Here is a 6596-nt window from a genome sequence, read left to right on the forward strand (position 1 = left end):
CTGGGGGCTCGTCTGGGATCAGGTTCCTACACGGGCACTGATCAGACACCACTCTGAATCTCGGGAACAGCAGAATCAAACCTGGGTGAGTGCTACTTTTTGCTCTCTTTTCTGCTCTTCCTAAGTAGTAAGGCGTGGGATCAGGGGGTGTCAGGTAACGGATTTCTTGAACCCTAGCAAATTCTGCCTTTCTATAGAAGTATAAGTTGTTGTTAGAAGCGTATGTATGATGAGAGGTGTGTGCCTGTACATGTACAGAACTGAGATGTATATAAATAAAAGTCTTTAAAAGTACAGTCAAAGACTGCAGTTCCCATCTGCTACTAAAGACTTGTCCTGTCTTTTGGAAACTGTGGCCTCTGGGCTGACTATTCATTGACTTCATAGCTCTCAGTTTTGCTTGAAGTGACATGGAGTGCCTTACTCACGAGGGAAGTGGGTAAGCACGAGAGAACCATGCCCCTTGCATGTTTAGATGTGCCTGCAGTTCTTGGTGTGTGACCCCTAGGGGGCTCCCCAATTCAGGTGTTTGTCTAAATATTTGTATATGCTGCTAGCACACTTCCATGCCATGCAATCTGACAGTAGACACAGTCCAGATAGTCTGCATAGTGGGAGTGGCCATCTTAACAACACTAATTTGCATATTGGGATTTTGGGAGATTCTTAGCTACACACCATCATGTAATTAGGATCCCGCCACACCCACACAATACTCTAAGCATCGGAGGAGAATCTGGACATGATATATGTTTCTGAGGCTACAGCCATAGTGTGTATAGCAGCACTTGCAGTAACAGTGGTGTTGTACTGTTTGTGGGAACTGAGGACAGGAATTTTGGATATAAAGAGATTTACTTGACCCAAACAGCCACACTCAAGTTGAAGTGTAAGGACTGTACAGTGGTCCTATTATTACAGAACAGCAGGATGTCCCTGCAACCAAGACTGATAGGAGTGTTAGCCAAAGAAACCTAGGGCTATACTGTGAAAACAGTTTCACAAAGGCTAGAGTAGGTGTTTGTATCATAATTGGCACACACATGACTGACACAGTGTATCTACAGGGGAGGGCGGGTGAAGACTGGAAGCAGTTAATATCCACACTGCCCAGAAATATAGCAAGCAAACAAACGCCAGTGGTCTGCCCTAACATATCCATAAAAGACCCTCAAAGGCCACATGTTACCAAGCTTTGGCAGCTGCTTTGCCAAATACAGAGAGCATCAAGGGTGCTGCACAACAGACGCTCTTTAGATTACATTGTAAAAGTTGCACAGGAACGCTGGTGTTACAGACCACTAGGTTGTGCCCACTTCCATAATACTTCCTAAAAACACCCCCACAGGAATCTTCATTGAAAAAACAGATTGTAAGCTTGAGAAAGCCTTTATCATAATAGTGGGAACATATAGTAGGAATCTGTCATACTTACAGACACTTCAGGGCCAAGATTGGCAGCTAATCTGCAGGAAGATTCCTAGAAATGTTTGTTCAGTATCTGCACCTTTAGTCTGTCCCAGGGTAAGAATATAGGATCCAACCAGACAATTTGATGCAAGGATTTCCCAAATTTCAAAAGAGGGACCTTTAGATCCAATAAGGTGGGAAACTTTTGCAAGAGACAAAAAACTTGGATCAAGCATAAGGGATATGAACATCAGGTGAACTCATGGACAAAGGTAGCTAAACATGTTCAGAAAAGTGAGGAGGCATTGAGTGTAGAAGCGGGAGAATTTTTAGAGGATTGTGGACCTAATCCACCCTCTGCACCTTTACCTCCAGCAGGATCATACATACCTCCTGCACCCACTGTGCCTCCTGTCAAGTTCAGCAGGAGGAGGGACAATGGTGGGCAGGGCCAGCCCCACCTAGGCCTTTGTACCCCACAATTTCAGAAGTAATGGGAACAACTCCCAGAGCAGGTAGGAAATGCGAAAACTGTGGATTTTGCATACCACCTGCCTACAATACTTGCCCTAATTGTCACAATACAGTTCCAGAAAGAGAGGAACCATGTAATCCAGATCCCCCTCAAATAACATCTGGAGTCTCATACAGTACCCCATCCACACCCCAAGGCCAGTCCCTCTTTCAAAGAAAAATGGGATCAATCCTTGGAACAGTTTAACTAGCCCTTTACGGCCTTATGTGGGGAACAGGGACTGCCATAGACATAAAGTCTGTAAGAAAGCTATGAGCAGGCGGGCTACTGAGCCATGTGACTGCTCCTATTGTAGAGAACCAGAATTTTATTTTGTGCAAGATGCAGAACCACCACCATACCCCAGCAGACATTTTTCTAGTCACTGTTCAGAGGGTCCTTGAACCAGACCCTGCCCACCCAGTTCAGAACATAGTAGTAAGAACACAGGTCCAACACAAGCCCTGGACTTCCAGGGAATTGAATGATATTGTTGTTAAAGCTCCAGACCCTAGAAAGAACCCCACAGGTTTAAAGAAAGATTAGTATCTGTGTGGGGAGCTGTATGGGCGGATCTGGAGGAAATCTGCAGAATGACTATAGGGAGAGGTAGTTTGGGAGAGATACTGGCTCTGCCAGCCAATGACCTTGTAGTTGGCATTCCTGGAGAGGGGGATAAAAAGAATCCAGAATCAGGACCACTCTTTGTTACTAGAGTAAAAGTGTGGTGTGAAATGCAGCAACAACGTATGCCCGTGGTGCCAGAAGCAAGGCAAAGAGTAGGACAATCAGTTAAAGAATATTATAATCAAACCCATCAATCACACCTAGACAGGGGGTTTGAGGATGACAATGAGATGCACCGGTGGATGCTCAGAACTTCCTTTTTAGGGGGATTGTTAGAGAATCTCAGAGTAGAGCTATATCAGAAAAGACCAGAGGCAGGTACCATGATATTGTCAGCAGTACTTGAGGTTTTGGGAGCAATTGAAGTTCAAAATGAAGAAAAGATGAGAAAAGCTCAGAATCAACCAGGGTTACAGTTCATGTAGTTCAGGAAGGTGGTTACAGACCCAAAAATCAGCCTAGGGCAAACAAAAAGGTTAGCCCAGAAGAGATGAAAAAGACAGGATTATGTTTCTTTTGTCAAAAAGCAGGACACATGAAAAGGGATTGTCAGAAGTATAAACAGTGGCTAGAAAATAGGCCAACAGAATCAGACAATGCCCAGGTGTACACTGCATAGGAAATAGGCCCTCCAGTATCACGCCCTCAATTGGATACCATTAATACCCCTGGCCCAAAAGCAGTGGTAACCTTAACACTGCCAGAAGGGGAGCAACTGCAATGCATCGTAGATACTGGAGCCAGTCATACGGTCTTGAGGGTGGCTGATGTCCCTAAGGGGTATTTAACAAAACAGACCATTCCAGGTACAGGACTTACAGGACATAGCATACCTTTGCACATTAGCAAACCAGTAAAGGTATCAGTAGGATCAGAAGAAATAAAGGTACCAGTGGAGTTCCTGACCTCCACATCATTGTCCTGTTAATCTGCTTGGCGCAGATATTTTAAATATCTTGCAGGCCACAATTGAGTATAGGGATGGAAATGTTGTTCTCAAAAGGTAAAACAGGCCAAACCCTGAAGAACCAGATTAAAGCAGCAATTTATCTGTTAGAACATGCAACCCCCAAACACCAGTCCACCCCACCCTGGTTATCAGTAATCCCAGACAAGTTATTGTCAAAGGGAAAAACAGATGTGGTATTACTAAACGTGCAGCCTGCCATGTTGCATCTGAAGGCAGGTATGATCCCTGTTAAGATAAAGCAGTATCCCCTCACCAGAGAACAAGAACAGGCTATACAGCAACAGATAACGGCTTATCTGGCCATGGGGGTAATAAGGGAATGTAGGTCCCCATGGAACACTCCGTTGTTTCTGGTGAAGAAGAAAATAGCCCCCTCTAGTGGAACCCAAGAGTATCGCTTGGTTCATGACCTTAGGGAGGTAAACAAAAGATTGGTAGTGGATGTTCCTATTGTCCCTAATCCACATACCTTGCTAAATCAGATACCACTCACAGCCAAATGCTTCACAGTAATAGACTTTGCCAATGCTTTCTTCTCAGTACCATAACACCAGAATGCCAGTTATATCTGGCATTCACCAGCATGGGAAAACAGTATTGCTGGACCAGACTCCCACAGGGAGGGGCCACATCTCCTTCAAAATTTTCAGAAGCAATGTCTCTAGTGCTGCAAGGGTGGAGACCTCAGCAACCATCTACTCAATTATTGCAGTATGTAGATGACTCACTTCTGTGCACAGATACAGAGGAAATTTGCCAAACTGAGACAATCTCATTGTTGAATTTCCTATGTGAACAGAATTGTAGAGTTTCTAAGGACAAGCTACAGGTTGCTAAGATGCAAGTTACCATTTTGGGACATTGCATTTCACAAGGCACTAGACATCTTACACAAGACAGGGTATCTGCAATACAAAAAGTACCTGAACCCACCACTACTCAAGAGCTGAGAGCCTTCTGTGGTCTGATTGGGTATTGCCGTGATTGGGTCGCCAATGCATCGTGGCTAATGCAGCCATTATATGATGCCCTGACAGATTCAGCAGATAAAAAGATTAGTCTCACTGTACAGCAGAAGCAGGCTTTCTAAAATATCAAGACAATGGTATCCCAGGCACCGGCCTTGGGCCTACCAAGGTATGACAGGCCTTTTATGCTGTTCTGCCATGAGAGGGAGGGGCATGCACAGGGAGTACTAGTGCAGGAACATGGAGGTAAACACAGACCTCTTGCATATTATTCTCTGCAGCTTGATAGCATAATAAAAGGTGCCCCCTCCTGCATCAGAGCTGTAGCAGCAGCTGCACTTCTTAAAGACAAAGCTGCAGAATTAGTCCTGGACAACCACTTAATAGTACAGGTCCCACATTCTGTTACAGAAATTCTAAAATTAAGCCAGAACTAAACACTTATCTGCAGCAAGACTTACCAAGTATGAGGTGGCACTCGTGAGCCCTACAAACATCACAATCAAGAGATGCACAGTGTTGAATCATGCTACGCTGCTCCCAATGCAGGATTCAAGAGAGAGGAAGGAAGGGAGTACAAACACATCTGATGATACTCTTGAGACAGATCCAGATGAGTGTAGCACAGGTAAAGATCAAGATACACTCACACAACAAAATTTTTCCCAACATAATTGTTTTTAATGAAATCTGAAATGCAGGGGCTTGATAACGTTACTGATGTACCACTCCACAACCCAGACTGGGAGCTATTTGTTGATGGCTCAAGATATTACCACAATGGATCCCCAAGAACAGGGTATGCTGTCACTACTCTGGAAGAGGTACTGATTCAGAAACCACTCCCACCTTCCTGTTCTGCACATTAAGCGGAGTTGAGGGCACTCACTGAGGCATGTATAATGGCTGAAAATCAGACAGCAAACATTTACACTGACTCCAGGTACTCCTGGGGGGGTCGCACACGATTTCAGCCCTGTTTGGAAGAGTAGGGATTTCATGGGGGCGGCTGGTAAAACCATTAAGCATGCTGCTCTCATTAGGTCGTTGTTGCAGCCTTGCAGCTTCCCACCAGAGTGGCGATAATCGAGGTGCAGGCACATACAAAGGAGAAAACAGCTGAAGCCAGGGGTAATGCCAAAGCTGATGCTGCGGCCAAGCAAGCGGCCCTGATAGAAGTACCAGCCCTAAATGGTATAGAAACTGACACAACAGATAGTACAAAAAGAGAACAAACAGATATACAGACCCTGATGCAGTTTCAGGAACAAGCACTGACAGGTGAGAAAAAGAGGGAGCCACCTGTGAGGAGAAGTTATGGAGGAAAGGAGACAGGTGGTGCCTCCCCAGGGCCTTATATCCCCTTATGGCTCAGCTGGCCCATAGCCCAGTGCATAACTCGAAGGAGTCAATGACAAACAGCCTCCCAGCACTGGATAGCACCAGGCTTTAATGCAGCAGCCACCGCCTATGTGGCTGCTTGCTTGGTGTGTGGAAAACACAATCCAGGACAGACAGTTAAGACACCACAGAAACATACACCCAGGTCATTGTACCCATTTCAGAGACTGCAGACTGACTACATCCAGTTACCCAGGGTCGGGACATATGAATATGCCCTCGTTTGTACGGACCTATTCAGTAATTGGCTGGAAGCTTTCCCAGTCACTAAGGCTACCGCCAAAACGTCAGAACATAAACTGATCAGTGAAGTGATCTGTAGATATGGGAAAACATTGAATCAGATAGAGGATCACACTTCACTGGAGAAGTGATGCAACACATAATGAAAGCTATGGGGACAGAGCAAGCTTTCCACGCCCCCTACAGACCGCAGGCCAGTCGGCGTGTCGAGAGAGTTAACAGGACTTTAAAACTAAAGATTCAGAAAATGATGGCTGAAACAGTGAAAAAACATGGGTTGATTGTCTACCAGTGGAATTGTATTCAGTTAGGACAACACCCAGTAAGAAACACAAACTGTCACCATATGAAATATTGTTTCTCAGTGCACCAAGGACAGGGTGTTATTTTCCACAGCAGCTCCAGCATAATCATGCAGACTTAACTGAATACGTAGCTGCATTATGTAAGCAAGTAGCTAATA

The 6596-nt window shown here is 45.0% G+C and overlaps 1 pseudogene; it reads left to right on the forward strand.

The window, feature by feature from the left end:
• Positions 1-6264, forward strand: part of LOC148436087 (death-inducer obliterator 1-like) — a 144275-nt pseudogene extending 138011 nt beyond the window's left edge.
• Positions 6265-6596: the final 332 nt, after the last annotated feature.

Source organism: Taudactylus pleione, unplaced genomic scaffold, assembly GCF_031769625.1.
Source record: "Taudactylus pleione unplaced genomic scaffold, aTauple2 ptg001965l, whole genome shotgun sequence".
Classification (NCBI taxonomy): domain Eukaryota; kingdom Metazoa; phylum Chordata; class Amphibia; order Anura; family Myobatrachidae; genus Taudactylus; species Taudactylus pleione.